Here is an 18,447-nt window from a genome sequence, read left to right as displayed (position 1 = left end):
ATTTCTTGCCTAAATAAAACAAAGTAACAACTGGAAAACATAACTGTGGCAAAAAGGACCAGATCCACATCTGGTGTAATGTTGACTTTGATGGAACTAAACAGCTGAGGATCTGGCCCACAGCTTGTTTGAACCAAATGGAAATATTTAACTATTGTAAAACAGTTAAGTGAGAGGAGGGATCACCTTCACGGATGTCAATAAAACAGAATAGAAACTCAGATACATCATTAAGAGAGATTACTACGAAAATAAATAAGTGTAAACTGATAAGGTTTTAGTGTGAATTTTTCAAAAGATACAGAAAAATAATTTCATCCCAAATATGCATCCAGATCTTGAGCTGCACTATGATCACTTTATATCACATTGCTAGTAAAAAGCAGCTCTAATGTTGGTATACCTGGCCTCAGAAGGATCAGCTTAGCTAGTAGGCTCCTCCAGTGACATAACACCAGCATAGCAACTTCTACACCACAGCTCACAGCTCCTGACGCATGGGATGTGGCAGGAGAAAAGGGGACATAACTGCATTATGTCTGCACTACAGCACTACTCGGCTGCAGTACTGCTTTCTTGGGGCCCCGGTTGGTGCACGGTAGAGCAACACTGATTCTCCTGTTATGCCTGGGGACCAACCCAGTCAGTCCAGGATCAGGAAATGCAGAGGCAGCTCAGAGTCACCTTTGGCACAGCATCTAAGGATAGGATTTTGCCTATAAAAGCTAAAATGGGAGATATAGCTCATTCCAATGAGGAGATAAAAACCAAAATTTGTCACCTTTTATCAGTATCACTAATATGAATCTCTCTTTCTCTAAATGAAACAAAGTTGTTGAGGATACAGAAAAGAGCTACAAGAATGATTTGAGGTCTGGAAAATATACCTTACAGTGAAATATTTAATAAGCTCAATCTATTTATTTTATCAGAGAAGGTAAAGAATGACTTGATCACCATGTACAAGTACCTACTTAAGGAGAAGATTTCTGAATGGTAGACTCTACTCTAACGGACAAAGACAAAACAATCCCTTGGCTGGAAGATGAAATTTGACAAATTCAAACTGGAAATGAGATGCATATTTTTAACAGTGAAGGTAATTAATTACTGGAATAATTTACCAAGGGATGTGGTGGATCGTCAATCACTTGAAGTCTTTAAATCAGGATTGAATGTCTTTCTAAAAGATACCTTCTAATTCAGCCACAAGTTATTGGTCTTAATGTAGGGATTACTGGGTGAAATTTTGTAGCCTATCCTAAGCAAGAGAGGAGTCTAGATAATGATAGGAGCTTTTGCACTTAAAATGTATAAATCCCTAAAATGAAATATTTCTTAAAGTGAATCCTCCTGTGAATGAAGAACACTTACAACTTTTGAACAGAAAGGTTGTAGAAAATAACTACAAAACACAATAAACAGTCTCCTTAAAGGTAAGGGAGTTGGAAGATTTTAGAGGATTTGATCAAGTGAAACTTAATTAACTCATAAAATGGAATTTTGACAGATTCCATATACAATACTCCTCCCAAGCAAAGGTGAAGCTGAAGATGAGTGTACTAGATATCAACCGAAATCTTGGTTTAATTCAGATTCTAAAACTTAGGCTACATCTACACTACAGGAGGGAGTCGATTTAAGATACGCAAATTCAGCTATGTGAATAGCGTAGCTGAATTCGACGTATCGCAGCCGACTTACCCCGCTGTGAGGACGGCAGCAAAATCGACCTCCGCGGCTTCCCGTTGACGGCACTTACTCCCACCTCCGCTGGTGGAGTAAGAGCGTCGATTCAGGGATCGATTGTCGCGTCCCAATGGGACGCGATAAATCGATCCCCGAGAGGTCGATTTCTACCCGCCGATTCAGGCAGGTAGTGTAGACCCAGCCTTAGACAAAACTCATTATTTCTAAAGCGGACTAAGTAAATTCTTCTGCTACATAGTGATCATTCATATCTGTGAATAATGTGAAATGAGAAATTGATATTATTCTCCCTTCCTAATCAATGTTATTTTTTTCCTAAATGGTAAAAAGTCTTCTGATTTGGTAGAGTGGGAACATTACACTTAAAACCTGCCATTTTAGCAAGGTTAATAGTTACTGTAAATTGCCACTGGTTTACTGTCATTTCCTGTAAATGGGTAGTCTTTAAGCTTCAATGACCTCAACTGTGTGCTGTTATTAATAGAGAACCCACCCAAAGTTTTAATCTCTCCAACACACTAATCAGAGCTACCCCCTTTCTCCTTTATTGTTTAAAATTGCTTTAATAGTTTTATCTCAGTCTGTCTGGACCCCTAATATTGACAGGTATTAAACATTGCTCAGAGATTCCCTCGGTATCACTTTGTCAGTTCCATGGTTCTATGGAATCTCAAAGCCCAAGAACACCCTGCATAGGCTATTCAGGTCCAGGCACTGGAAAACAGCAGTAAGTGGGGCTCCATGCCTGCCTACTACCTCTCTAAGCAGGTGGGCAGAGCTTTGGTTTCACCCCCTACTCATTGGTCAGATCAGCTGAGCTGGTGATAGGGCAGGGATCGACAACCTTTGGCACGCAGCCCAGCAGGGTAAGCACCCTGGCGGGCTGGGCCAGTTTGTTTACCTGCCGCACCCGCAGGTTCAGCCGATCGTGGTTCCCACTGGCCGCAGTTCATTGCTCCAGGCCAATGGAGGTTGTGGGAAGCTGCGGCCAGCACATCCCTCAGCCCGCGCCACTTCCCACAGCCCCCATTGGCCTGGGACGGCAAACCATGGCCAGTGGGAGCCGCGATGCAGCGGATAAACAAACCGGCCCGCCCCACCAGGGAGCTTACCTTGGCGAGCCACGTGCCAAAGGTTGCCGGTCCCTGTGATAGGGGATGTTGCAGCTTACTGCTGGTGTAGGCCAACAGCAAATTACTACCCTCCTCAGAACAAGGAAGAAAGCATAGGAGGAATTGTAACTTAGGGACATATATCTGAGGCACAATGCTTTCTGAGACTACTCCTGAGGCAGTGTAATTTTTGCCTAAATCCATAATCTAGCCATATCTGTAAAATGGTGATAATACAACTGTCTTTCTCCTATGCTTTGTCCCTCGTGTCTGTTTAGATTGTTATCTCTGGAGAGCAGAGACTGTCTCTCCCTCTATGTTCAGTGCCCAGTGCAAGGGAGCCATGATCTCTGTTAGTACCTTTAGGCACTACTATAATACAAATAATAAAATAGTTAATGGTTATTCCACTGGAAACAATAGTAAATGCATAGCATCTTGAGCTCACACTGCTGTTATCTTAATTAGGCAATTAATTTTAGTCACAAGAGAACATCTCTGCTATACTTACCTAAGAAGAATGAGGAAACTAACCTTCACTATCAATATGAGAACCATCATTATTTTGAATGTTGCACCCAACGACACCTTAGCAAAATAAGAATGTTTCAGAAATGAGGGGAATTCGGGCTGCTCATTGACTGATGAGATGATAGCAATTTGTCATTTGAATTATTAGTGTCTTGCTTTTTGTTAGATTGTATTTCTTCTCTATTTAATACATTGCATTATCTGACATTCTGAACAGAATCTTGTTTTGATTCCCTTGTCATGTTACCTCAACATATTAGAGAGGGTTATTTCCTCTTTTTTTAAAAAAGATTTTTTTCCTACCTTGAATAGGAAATGCTTTTCCTGAATTCCTTTGCAGCTTGAAATCTTAACTTCTATTTAAAATAACTATGAGGGAGGATAAGTGGGAGAAGATTAGGAATGACTTTCATCCCTTTACCAAGGACCAACACAAGGCCTACACACCATTTAGGTCATGTTAAGACAGATGGTCCTCTGCATTGACCCTACAGTGGTCCCACTTAAAATATTTCATTCTGGTTTTAGAGACATTACAGGTTCCAGATGTAGGCCTCATCTTAAGTATAAGGAATACCACTGGAATTGATAATATCTCTAAAATCAGAATAGACTTTTCACATGCAGGTGAATAAGATGCACAAAGAGGTTGCTTCTGAAACTCTAGATTAAGACACCCAGTAAGTGAAAATACTGGGAAAAATCCATCCCTGATATAACTCCTTTGACTTCAGAGGAGTTATAAAAATGATGACTTAAGCCCAAAACAAATGGAACATGTTATTGTAAACTTAGAAAAAATATTTGCAAATAGACACCTGGTAAAGTTTGAATTGTATTATCTATTCCATGATTTTAATGTTCAGGAAGACAATCTGCTTTATATAAACATTCAGTAGTCCAAATAGAATTAACTTACATATAAACCTTTTCACTTATAAAAGCCCATTTCATAGCCCAAACACAAACCCAGTAATCAGTAGCTCCTGCTTAACCTTGTGCATTTCTGACAATCATGCCTCTCATGTTGATTAAAAAGATGTGTCCCAGTGAACTCAGATAACAATGTGCTGCTTCTCCCTGTAATTGCCTGCACAGACTGGAGAAAACTGCCATACTAAAGCTCTGGTTTCGTTTCATGCAGAACACAGGGTGATTCAAAAGATATAGGACATGGTATAAAGTGTCCATAGGAACATATTCTGCTTAGTCTGTAAGCAGGTGTGCAGTGTGCATGCAGGGGAGGGGGAAACGAGGAGTCTCTTTCCATCCGTTTGGATAGCTTTGAGAAAAGCAGAGCACAATTGCAGTCCCTAGTTTGCACAGGAGTACCAGGGCTGCTCTTACTGTATTCCCAGAGGGCAGGAATGGGCAGAGCCATCAGTCCAACTCAGCCACTGCAGCAAGTTAGCCATCCAACGCAGAAGTCAAAGGAATTCTAAGTAAGATTGAAATGGTATTATTCATCTCCCCTCCTGAATCCAACTATGTCCAGACCTGATTAGTGTCACGTGCCACCCGACCAGTGAAATTCACACATGCAGCCACACTTACGCATTCCCTCAGACAAGACTGAATGTAAGACATCGAGCTGGGCTGCAGCAATGGACAGTGTTTATGCCTCATGGCCACAGAGGCTGCTGTGGCACCTGCTGAGCCCATGCAAAGACCAGAGGTGGGGCTAGTACTGACCCTAGTTTCCTCCTCCCAGCAAGTCTACCCACCCCAGAAACTCATGACCAGCTCCTATGCCCCCTCGATCCCACCTTCAACTCCACCCTTAGCCACCCAGCCCAGCTGCCCCCATCTACTCCCAGCTTCTAGAAGACTCCCTCTTCCACCACCTATCCCTTTTTACCACCATATTTTTCCCCAGAGTTGCTCACAAACTCAGCTACCCCACAGCTTCCCCTAACACCTCCAGAAACCCCAGCTAACCCTCTGGATACATTCATAAATCTAGCTAGTCCCCTGAACACTTTCACAAACTCAGCTGTCCCTATCATCTCTGCCCCCCGCCTCTGAGTACCCACGTCTTCTCCCTCTGCCCCCCAACAATGTTACCAACTTGCACCATTTTATTATAGGTCTTGCAATAGTTATTTTTCCCTTAAAACCTCAGCCTCTGGAGAATGACATCCCTACACATTTAGCTTCCTTTTGCTTGCTCCCAGCTATCCTCAGCCCCACAAACAGGCCCTAACTACCCCAATCTCGCCCCCATCGACACCCTCACAAACTCACTTATCCGGGTATTCCCACTCTAGACATTTTCCACCCCCTTCAGCACTCACCCAGCTACCAAATCTGCCAAGTCTTGTGCAGCTCTGTGTTCGATCCTTGTGTCATAGGATGTGGGTCTCAATGCAGATGCATTGCATTAAGCACCTTCCCAGGTTCTATCAATCAATTATCAAGATTTAGCCTGTTCAAAGCATGCACCTCCTTCCTAGGGTCTGATCTACTAGGGTCTTTCTACAACGTGTAACTTACTTAATTAGTTGCCCAAGTCCACATCACTCTGGGTCCATAGAAGAGTCCTAGTCAGCTCTCATTTTGGTTCAGGAAAAAACCCGTATCCCATTTCTCAACCTGTGGTTGTGCTTCAAATGGTGACACCACCAAAACAGGAATCCACAGCTCTCCTCCTTTAAGCTGGGTTTTAAGTATCTAGTCCCTCTGCCAACTCCTCCCTCAGCTGGTCCCCCCATTCACAGTTAATCCTCACATGGCATGGCATCTAGCCTGCTATGATGAGGGAGGAGGCATTAATTATGTTGGTTCCCTTCCCCCAGCTTATACCCCATTGGTTGTGTGAGAGGGGAGCCTTGCCCCATTCTCTGCAAGGTTCCTGGCCCCTGAAGGCACAGTGACAGGATTTCATTTTGGAACTGCTTCTGTCTATCAATATCTCCTAGGTCCTAATATAGAAGTGGGCCTTTCACAATCTTAAAGGTCCATGACACATGACAGGGGTGGGTTGACCATTAGGCACTACTATCCTTAGGGTGGGCAGACTACCCCATCACAGCCTGTCAGTGCCTGTGGCTATTGTTTTGACCCTAAGACATAGTATATGTCATATCTGTTTATTTGCATCTTATTTAATTAACTATTTTGCATTTGATTTGAATAAAAGTTACACACGGATGTGCACAAATCTTGACAGTTTTTCATGGTTTGGGGAAAGTCATTTCCTCACCTAATAAAATGATTTTAGTTCCATGGACTGGTAGATGCATGGTTGAATTCTCATAGCACTCTATGGCATGAACTACCTTTCCTCCCTTTTTGCTGTCTTTTCCACATCACCAATGCAGATAACAAAACAAAAATATAATGCTGCTCTGCACAGAGGCTGGTCTCTTCAGAAATATTCAGAATTCTGTACTTACAAACTTATCACAATATAAGGGTAGGCGAAGCTACACTGCGTATGCTTCTCTTAGAGGCAGACTCCATTTTATTTCACAGTACAACACAGCTTGAATTAAGGGCATGGCCCTTCATGAAAGAGCATATGAAACAGTAAGTATATAGCTAACCCTCCTCAAAATTACTTTGATACGAGTTACTCAAACAGACAATGGGACAAAGTTAAGCTTGGGCACATAACTTGAACTTTGGCATTTCCTGCTCAACTGTGCAGCCTCAATGTACCCTAAACATATGTAAATAAATCAATCAGTCATGGAATACCTAACTCTAGTGAAAACTATGATAAACCTGGGATGGTAACAAGCAAACTATACTTTTGTGTCTTTTTAAAATAATTCAGAAATGTTTCAGAATGTTTATTGTTATTGAGATTGAAGATAAATTCCGAAAGGAGGGATGAATATGGATGTCACAGTTATTCAAATATGTAATCAACCATTTATCTATCGTGTGAGGAAGTTGAGATACAGTGGGGTATGTGTGTATCAAACTGTGAACTCCATTGATATTATGTGCTGAACACAGGTTTATACTTGGCTGAGGGTATGCATTCCAAATAGCAGCCCTGCTCAGGAAAGGGGCTTGAGACCTTGTTGAAAGACTGTCATTAAGAAGACATAAGAACCAAAGTATGGAATCAGCAGATTTGATTGTCTCTCGAATACTAACCCAGCCCCACAGAACAATTTTTTTCCCTACCCCGTGGCCTGCCTGGCAAAAAGACAGAGTCTGAAATTAAGGAGTAAGGTGTTTCTCTGAGTAAGGGAGAGGGAAGGCAACCATCACCATAGAACTGAAGGACTTGGCCGGAAGGAGAAAGCAGGAGGGATTCTGTTTGGTCTGAAATGCTAATAGATCTTAAAATCATAGAAGGACTGAGTTCAGTCGAGGGCAGGGATTCTCAAACTGGGAGTCGGAACCCTTCAGGGGTCATGAGGTTCTTACATTGGGGGGGGGGTCACGAGCTGTCAGCCTCCAATCCAAACCACGCTTTGCTTCCAGCATTTATAATGGTGTTAAATATATAAAACATGTTTTTAATTTATAAGGGGGAGGAGGGTTGCACTCAGAGGCTTGCTATGTGAAAGGGGTCACCAGTACAAAAGATTGAGAACCACTGGTCTAGGGGAAGTCTCAGCACTTTTGTTATTTCTTAAACATCTGTAACTCATACTTTTCCAATAACAGTTCTGTGGTTAAGAAATTCCTTGGGTAAGCCTTTGTTCCCTGCTTTCCTCCCATGTTGTTCATGACTCGGTTAAGTTAGAAGCCCAGACTGTCCGTACCAAAGATGGAGCTCTGGGGTGGCTTAGAAGGTGTAAGGCACTGGTTTCAACTCTAGGGCACTTGCAATGTGGCATGTCACAGTCCAAGAAAGGGGTCAGACTAGAGTTCTGAGCCTTGGAGCATGCCTCTCAGACCCAGTGCTAGAAAACAGTGATTAGACTCTGCCCAAACCCAGTTAGCTTAGAAACACATGGGACCAAGTGTTTGGGTCCTATTTCAACAGACTGGTGACTGTAGGAGGAATTGGGCCAGGTAGGAAAATAAGTGACCCCTTTTTTCTGAGTAAAAGTTGTTGTAATGGGCAGAGGTAGGAAAGGCTGAAAATTCAATAAGGAATATCTCTTTCAGCAAAGAGGCTAGAGTTGCTTTTCCTCACCACATAATGTAAAAGCAAGTTCAATTATTAATAAAAAAGAAGCAGGTAATAGAACATGAAGTACACAACAATCTGTAGGAAGGAATAAGTTATTATACTAATGCTACAGAAAATAAACAGAAAAGTACATTAAAAATAAAGTCAACCAGGTCTTTAGGACGTGAAGGCCTTACTGGACAGACATGCAAATTTATGGAATGTGTGCAGAATCTTTTCATCTGCTTTGCAGCCAGTGGTATTATTAAAAAGCAAAATTGTTTGCTCCTTCATCTGTTCATCAAACTGCACCAATTTTCATCAAAAATCTTCTACCCTCTTGTAAATTGGCTCTGCAGTTCCTTTTCTGACATGAATTATGCAACAACGTCTGGGATTTTAAAACACTGAATTGCAGAGGCATGGAAGTCATCCAGGTTCTAGGAGTACAGCCTACAGATTGTTGTGAAATATGTATATCGGCAAAATTGTTAGATTATTTTTGTTTTAGTTAGCCTGCCATTTCTTTTGGAGGAAAATAATAATTCTCCAGGTGTGTGTGTGTGTGTGTTTGAGTTGAAACATTCACAAAGAATAGGGATCAACAACTCATTGGGTTGGTGAGTCTGAGGGACAAAGTGAATTTAGGAGGGAGCCCTTGTAGAGAGAATAAGTAGTCCTACAATATTGGATGAACACATTATTATTGGCAATTTAAATAAATAAAATTATATTAAAGAGCAAAACACTTGAGGTCGCAGCCAGCCCTCTTCAAGATTCAGCAGGACTGATATATTTCTACTGCATAGCAGACATTGAATTCAGGGGAGTCCGGTGGCACCTTAAAGACTAACAGATTTATTTGGGCATAAGCTTTCATGGGTAAAAACCCTACTTCTTCAGATGCATGGAGGGAAAATTACAGATGCAGGCATTATTATACTGACACATGACGAGAAGGGAGTTATCTTACAAGTGGAGAACCAGTGTCAACCCCCTTCTCTTCATGCGTCAGTATAATAATGCCTGCATCTGTAATTTTCACTCTATGCATCTGAAGGAGTGTTTTTTTTTACCCACGAAAGTTTATGCCCAAATAAATCTGTTAGTCTTTAAGGTGCCACTGGACTCTTCGTTGTTTTTGTGGCTACAGACTAACGCAGCTACCCCCTGATACATAGAATTCAGGGAGCTTCTGCATATAGCACACATGCCTAAGCACCAAAGAGCTGTCAGCACTCTTCCATGAGACTCAGGGGTGGGGCTGCAGATTACAGCTGGATGAATCTCAGAATTTGCAGTTCATGGGAAATTTCAGTTTTCCAAATTTATTATTCTGTCTGAATCTGAACAAAAATATAAATATTTTTAAGATTTCCCACAAACTGGAATTTCTAACAAATTTTAATTTTGGAAAAAAAATTGAATTCCAAAATTTTATTTCATGACATCAGTAGTAGCAGGATAGAATATGCACTATTACTACTGACATGTCATATTATGACATTCTATTTTTATTTTTTTTCTATTTTTAATATAATTAAGAAAAGCTGTTGTTTAGCAGTGGGTGAAATTTTTTTGACAAAGTTTTTTTCACAGAAAAAAATGCATTTTTCGGTCTTGAAACATATTAATTGAGTTTGCGTTGAATTCAGCAAAAGATTGCAGTAAAATTTTTTTTTTAGAAAGACTAATTTTTCTTTTGCTATTTCAACTCTTTTATTTAAAAAAATTGAATTATAAACAGCATTTCAATTTAACATTGGCCAATTTTTAAAAAAGTGAAAAATACCCGAAATGACTGATTCAAAATGAAAACTCAGAAAAACAAAACAAAAACAACAACAACATTTTTTTTTCAGGTTTTTGATTCAATGAAAGCTTTTGTGAGAAAAAGACTTTGGTTCAAATCAAATAGGAATTCTTTTGCACTTTTTGCTTCAAACTCTCCCCTCCCCGTGAACCAAAAATATTGTTATTCACTCAGCCCTAATATAGATTAAAACATTTTATCTACTTTTCTAGATCAGACTCTTTCATTACAACAAACAGGAGACAGTAATTGCTTTTGACAGGTTCTGTGCTTCTCTACAGCCTTTGAAGGAAGATTTTTTTAAACCTGCTCCCCACAGAACTTCTAGATCACAGCAAGTTTGTTTGGAAAAAGATTTGAACATTAAAAACAAACCTTCTTTCCATCCCCAGAAAGCTTGTCTTCAACCACTGTGCAGTAGGAAGATGCTCACACTCAAACTCCTATCTGTCACATCTTAACAGTAACCTCAGGTCTAGGTGACTTGAGAACTAAAGAAAGAAAGCAATTTCCCCACTTTCAAAAAAAGAAAAAAAGAGCACATTTATAGTTTATGAATGTCTTCTACAGATAGCTGGAGGACTAGATTTATCTTTTAAATGAAAATGTTCTGCTCTCCAAAACTGTCTGAATGAAGACTACCAAAAGAGTACCTTTCCTTTTTCAAAATTTTAATTTATACACCCAGGTATGTGTCAAGTGACCTTATAATTACTCCGTTTTTCATTTATGGTTCTTAGCTTAGCATTTTTTACACTACAAGTTGCATTTCACTAGTTTTGTAAATACCTTTGTGCAGTGCCACCACTTTCCTCCTTCTTTGTAATCTTTCTTCTTCATCCTGTGGATTGTATCCATCAGTGTTCACAACTATGAAAATCATTCTCCAGATTTTGTTTGCAACTATGGAAAGCAGATGCAGTACAATCTATTTCAAACAGTTGTCTCATTTCAGTGCTGCCATTCCAGTGCTCTGTGATTCCCAAACCTCCCTCCCCAAACATCAATCGGTTAGTTAGCTGTCTTCACTTCTGTATGTTCCATCCCTTACATTTGACACTTGAGTGATCTTGGAGATCATCCACACCAACCCTGTGTTCTGTTCTCTTCCCAGTTTCCTAATGGCAGCATTCATTTTAGCTAGTCTCCTTTCACCCATGTTGTAGTTCCCATGTTGCCTACAGTATGGGGAAATTACCCTATTTTTTCAGGATATCCTTTGCCCAGTTGTCACATCACTTGTCTCTCCTTTGCATCTAAGAGTTGTCATGTTAACTTGTTCTCTTCACTTGTGTAATTGTTGGCTTAAGAATAATTTTATATTTCTTCATGTTAAAAGCTATCTATTTAAGCAATTGCTTCCTTAATATCATTTTAAATTAGTTAAGCAAAATGTACTAATAGCACTTTTCCAGTGTGATCTTAATATAAAAGGTAGTTAATTTAATTCCCAAATCTTTTCACAGTTTTTAACTTTAGATACTTTGACTTTCACATGTGTTTTGAAAAGTTCACATTTTTATACCAAAAAACACTTCCAGAGATGTTGGATGAAATCATAATAGAAAAAAATCTGGATTAGCAGAATCTATATGTGCCTGCCTGACATATTTATTGTTGCCTCGAGCTTTATATCTTACAAAATTCCCAGAGTCCCAGCTGCAAATTAGCTTCCTGATCATAATCCCTTGTTTATATTCCATCATGGAGTATGATGTTAAATACTAAATTCAGTAACACTAGCAGCTGTTTAAATTCACATCTAACATAAAAAGAAAATTCACACTCCTAAATTGTTTTGAATTTAACTTTCCAGATGGAGAGAGTCAGAGAGGGCAGATAATTCCCTTTTTTTTCTCTAATCTAGAGCATCTTAACAAGTAAGGAAATAAATAAGAGAAACCTTGTAACTAGAAAAAGCAACAGAGGGTCCTGTGGCACCTTTGAGACTAACAGAAGTACTGGGAGCATAAGCTTTCGTGGGTAAGAACCTCACTTCTTCAGATGCAAGTAATGGAAATCTCCAGAGGCAGGTATATATCAGTGTGGAGATAACGAGGTTAGTTCAATCAGGGAGGGTGAGGTGCTCTGCTAGCAGTTGAGGTGTGAACACCAAGGGAGGAGAAACTGTTTCTGTAGTTGGATAGCCATTCACAGTCTTTGTTTAATCCTGATCTGATGGTGTCAAATTTGCAAATGAACTGGAGCTCAGCAGTTTCTCTTTGGAGTCTGGTCCTGAAGTTTTTTTGCTGTAAGATGGCAACCTTTACATCTGCTATTGTGTGGCCAGGGAGGTTGAAGTGTTCTCCTACAGGTTTTTGTATATTGCAATTCCTGATATCTGACTTGTGTCCATTTATCCTCTTGCGTAGTGACTGTCCAGTTTGGCCAATGTACATAGCAGAGGGGCATTGCTGGCATATGATAGCATATATAACATTGGTGGACGTGCAGGTGAATGAGCCGGTGATGTTGTAGCTGATCTGGTTAGGTCCAGTGATGGTGTTGCTGGTGTAGATATGTGGGCAGAGTTGGCATCGAGGTTTGTTGCATGGGTTGGTTCCTGAGTTAGAGTTGTTATGGTGCGGTGTGTGGTTGCTGGTGAGAATATGCTTAAGGTTGGCAGGTTGTCTGTGGGCGAGGACTGGCCTGCCTCCCAAGGTCTGTGAAAGTGAGGGATCATTGTCCAGGATGGGTTGTAGATCACTGATGATGCGTTGGAGAGGTTTAAGCTGAGGACTGTAGGTGATGGCCAGTGGAGTTCTGTTGGTTTCTCTTCTGGGCCTGTCTTGTAGCAGGAGGCTTCTGGGTACACGTCTGGCTCTGTTGATTTGTTTCTTTATTTCCTTGTGTGGGTATCGTAGTTTTGAGAATGCTAGGTGAAGATCTTGTAGGTGTTGGTCTCTGTCTGAGGGGTTGGAGCAGATGCGATTGTACCTCAGTGCTTGGCTGTAGACGATGGATCGTGTGGTGTGACCGGGGTGGAAGCTGGAGGCATGAAGGTAGGCATAGCGGTCGGTGGGTTTTCGGTATAGGGTGGTGTTAATGTGGCCATCGCTTATTTGTACGGTGGTGTCCAGGAAGTGGACCTCCCGTGTAGATTGGTCCAGGCTGAGGTTGATGGTGGGGTGGAAGCTGTTGAAAGCATGGTGGAATTCTTCCAGGGCCTCCTTCCCATGGGTCCAGATGATGAAGATGTCATCAATATAGCGTAGGTAGAGAAGGGGCATGAGTGGACGGGAGCTGAGGAAGCGTTGTTCCAGGTCAGCCATAAAAATGTTGGCATATTGTGGGGCCATGCGGGTGCCCATAGCGGTGCCACTGGTCTGGAGGTATATATTGTCACCAAATTTGAAATAATTGTGTGTGAGGATAAAGTCACAGAGCTCAGCAATAAGTTGTGCTGTGTCATCATCAGGGATACTGTTCCTGACAGCTTGTATTCCATCTGTATGTGGGATGTTTGTGTAGAGAGCCTCTACATCCATGGTGGCTAGGATGGTGTTTTCTGGGAGGTCACCAATGCATTGTAGTTTCCTCAGGAAATCTGTGGTGTCACGGAGGTAGCTGGGAGTGCTGGTGGCGTAGGGTCTGAGTAGGGAGTCCACATATCCAGACAGTCCTTCAGTGAGAGTGCCAATGCCCGAGATGATGGGGCGTCCAGGATTTCCAGGTTTGTGGATCTTAGGTAGTAGATAGAATAACCCCGGTCGGGGCTCTAAGGGTATGTTGATTTGTTCCTGTGTTAGTGTAGGGAGTGTCCTGAGTAGATGGTGTAGTTTCTTAGTGTATTCCTCAGTGGGATCTGAGGAAAGCGGCCTGTAGAATTGGGTATTGGAGAGTTGTCTGGCAGCCTCCTTCTGGTAGTCAGACCTGTTCATGATGACAACAGCACCTCCTTTATCAGCTTCTTTGATGATAATGTCAGGGTGGTTTCTGAGGCTGTGGATGGCATTGCGTTCTGCACGACTTAGGTTATGAGGCAAGCGATGTTGTTTTTCCACAATTTCTGCCTGTGCACGTCGGCGGAAGCATTCTATGTATAGGTCCAGACTGTCATTTCGACCCTCAGGAGGAGTCCATGTGGAGTTCTTCTTCCTGTGTTGTTGGTGGGAGGGTATCTGTGTATCAGTGCGCTGTTCAGTGTTATCATGAAAGTATTCTTTGAGTCGGAGGCGGCGAAAGTAGGCTTCCAGATCACCACAGAACTGTATCATGTTCGTGGGGGTGCTGGGGCAAAAGGAGAGTCCCCGAGATAGGACAGACTCTTCTGCTGGGTTGAGTGTGTAGCTGGATAAATTGACGATATTGCTGGGTGAGTTAGGGGTACCCCTGTTGTGGCCCCATGTGGCAGGTAGGATTTTAGACAGCTTACGGTCCTTTTTCCTTTGTAGAGAGGTGAAGTGTGTAGTGTAGATCTCCTGTCTTATTTTAGTAAAGTCCGTTTGAGTGGAGGGTTGGTTATTTATGAGAGTCTCCAGGTTGGAGAGCTCTTTCTTGATGTTTTTCTGTTTGCTGTATAGGATGCTGATCAGGTGGTTCCTCAGTTTCTTTGATAACGTATGGCATAATCTCTCACTGTGGTCTGTGCAGTATGTAGATAGCAATGGATTTTTCACCTTCAGTCCATTTGGTATGATGTCCATCTGTTTGCATTTGGAAAGGAAGATGATATCTGTCTGTATTTGTGCAAGTTTCTTCATGAGGTTGATAGATTTCCATTCCATACGGCTAAATGCAGTGCCTTGCATGGTGTCAAGTATCAGAGGGGTAGCCGTGTTAGTCTGAATCTGTAAAAAGCAACAGAGGGTCCTGTGGCACCTTTGAGACTAACAGAAGTACTGGGAGCATAAGCTTTCGTGGGTAAGAACCTCACTTCTTCAGATGCAAGTAATGGAAATCTCCAGAGGCAGGTATATATCAGTGTGGAGATAACGAGGTTAGTTCAATCAGGGAGGGTGAGGTGCTCTGCTAGCAGTTGAGGTGTGAACACCAAGGGAGGAGAAACTGTTTCTGTAGTTGGATAGCCATTCACAGTCTTTGTTTAATCCTGATCTGATGGTGTCAAATTTGCAAATGAACTGGAGCTCAGCAGTTTCTCTTTGGAGTCTGGTCCTGAAGTTTTTTTGCTGTAAGATGGCAACCTTTACATCTGCTATTGTGTGGCCAGGGAGGTTGAAGTGTTCTCCTACAGGTTTTTGTATATTGCCATTCCTGATATCTGACTTGTGTCCATTTATCCTCTTGCGTAGTGACTGTCCAGTTTGGCCAATGTACATAGCAGAGGGGCATTGCTGGCATATGATAGCATATATAACATTGGTGGACGTGCAGGTGAATGAGCCGGTGATGTTGTAGCTGATCTGGTTAGGTCCAGTGATGGTGTTGCTGGTGTAGATATGTGGGCAGAGTTGGCATCGAGGTTTGTTGCATGGGTTGGTTCCTGAGTTAGAGTTGTTATGGTGCGGTGTTATGGTACCATAACAACTCTAACTCAGGAACCAACCCATGCAACAAACCTCGATGCCAACTCTGCCCACATATCTACACCAGCAACACCATCACTGGACCTAACCAGATCAGCTACAACATCACCGGCTCATTCACCTGCACGTCCACCAATGTTATATATGCTATCATATGCCAGCAATGCCCCTCTGCTATGTACATTGGCCAAACTGGACAGTCACTACGCAAGAGGATAAATGGACACAAGTCAGATATCAGGAATGGCAATATACAAAAACCTGTAGGAGAACACTTCAACCTCCCTGGCCACACAATAGCAGATGTAAAGGTTGCCATCTTACAGCAAAAAAACTTCAGGACCAGACTCCAAAGAGAAACTGCTGAGCTCCAGTTCATTTGCAAATTTGACACCATCAGATCAGGATTAAACAAAGACTGTGAATGGCTATCCAACTACAGAAACAGTTTCTCCTCCCTTGGTGTTCACACCTCAACTGCTAGCAGAGCACCTCACCCTCCCTGATTGAACTAACCTCGTTATCTCCACACTGATATATACCTGCCTCTGGAGATTTCCATTACTTGCATCTGAAGAAGTGAGGTTCTTACCCACGAAAGCTTATGCTCCCAGTACTTCTGTTAGTCTCAAAGGTGCCACAGGACCCTCTGTTGCTTTTTACAGATTCAGACTAACACGGCTACCCCTCTGATACTTGTAACTAGAGATTGTATGACAGAGATATCATTAATGCTATTTTAGTAGGTATTTTAACAAGATGCCTAGCATTTTATTCTTAATGTTCACTGCTGGAACATTAAAAAAATATGGACATATTTCCATATCCTTCCCAATATAAACAAACATTCATTGCTTGGAAGGATTAAAGTCCACAGCTTTATTAAGTGAACAAGTAAAGAACAAGAAGTAATCAAAATCATAAGACTAATTTATACAAAATATTGCTTGCCAGGGAGCAGACCACTTTAACTGGCAAATAATGTGCATTAATGGGAATTAAAATCCTCTGCAGGCTAGAAAATACCTTGAACTCTGTTTATGTTTAATGTACATGGAGAGATCTCTGGAGATTCAAATACTACACACCCCATCTAGCCACTGATCAGTACTCTATGCCTTGTTGATGAAAAATTCAGCCCTGGAAGTTTTCCAGTCTGTAATCCTAAATTGCAGTAATTTCCCTAAAGTACTTAAGAGAGGAATAATCAGCATTTTGACTCCGATTCAGCAAAATACTTAAGCATGTGTATGTGTTAGGCACATGCTTAAGTATTTTGCTGAATTGGGCCTATGTCTTTTGCCCCCTAGAGGTATACCCAGCCATGATATGAAGCATGTTCTATTAGAGGAATGCACATGATCTCCAACACTGATTCCAGTAGTCTTCTCATCCTGACTACAATCTTGTGGAAATCACACAGAACACCTTCTAGTCTTAGCATAACCGATACAAAACTTGGGAGGGAGAAGAAGAGATTTGAAGAGATGTGGGGAGGAAGAGGAACAATAAACATATAATGAATGTAGGTGTTTCCATCTACTTCATGTACTAATTTGTTCCCTGTTTCACTACCCTTTTTCATGGGTTTGTACTTATTCAGGTAATCCCCCAAAACCAGCTTTCTGCACTTTACCAACTGCCCATGCCAGCTATTTAAAATGAACAAAGCAATGTGCAAGAGAAGGCAAGCTGACATGCTAATATGCTTCTCTGCAAAGGAAGAGGACAGTAGGAAATGAAGCCTGCTCAACCCTCACAAGAATGTACCCTTTGTTCAAATTAAAACTCTGTTATTTTTTATTTATACCCAATTTAGTCACCAATATTTGTTAAGTTGGGGCAGGTTCTGCCTGCCCACCCCTTCCGCCCAAAGATAAGGCTGCTTTCTGCCACTCTGATCTTAAAGCTGCTCTAACCAGCTACACGGGGATTCTCCTAGAACAGGGGAGTGCCCCAGATGCCTAGAGCTGACATACCAAGTCCTACGCCACACTTAACTCCAAAGTAAAGGACCTGGCTGGGGAAAAGGGGATGTAGTTGGAGAACTGCTGTGCTCTGGAGAGCTGGAATGGCTCTCTAAAGGTCCTTGCTGCTTAGAGAAGCCCTGAGGTGCTCTTTAAGACTGGATTGGGGTTTAGCAATCTGAGGATCCAAAGGCTGCCAAAATGGAATTATGTCAATCCCTTTCCCAAACTATGCCAGAGGCAAAAAGGATGGGGGTGAAGATCTGGCCACCGATTATTACAGGTACATGTAGATTACTGATCAGGCACTGTCACTGCCCATACTATTACTCTTTTCTGATGATAAACAGAGGACATCAGTATCCACCACTATCCATATGGCAACTTTCATGAGCATTACATTTAATTAATTATTTTTTTTTAAGTTGGTGAAGAAATAAAGCCATCATCTACACAATGCCTTACCAGTCTTTAAGAAGAAACTGTCCGATTGAATCATAGGGCGTGTCTACATAGCTCTGCAGTTTGAATTATAACGGTGTGTGTTTTAGTGCACACTAGCATGCTATGCTGTAACTGCCCTATGTGGACACTGCTGACACAACTTAAAAGGTACCTAGTTCATGTTAACATAGTGCTGTTTGAGAGAGGACTATGTTAATGCAAAGTAGGTACCTTTTAGTTCATGCTAGCAGGGTCTACATACAACAATTAGAGTACAACAATTTGGTGCACTCTGCAATTCACACTT

This window comes from Chrysemys picta, chromosome 6 (genome assembly GCF_011386835.1).
Source record: "Chrysemys picta bellii isolate R12L10 chromosome 6, ASM1138683v2, whole genome shotgun sequence".
Lineage (NCBI taxonomy): Eukaryota > Metazoa > Chordata > Testudines > Emydidae > Chrysemys > Chrysemys picta.
The sequence above is the reverse complement of the archived record's forward strand: the minus strand, read 5'-3'. Positions refer to the sequence as shown.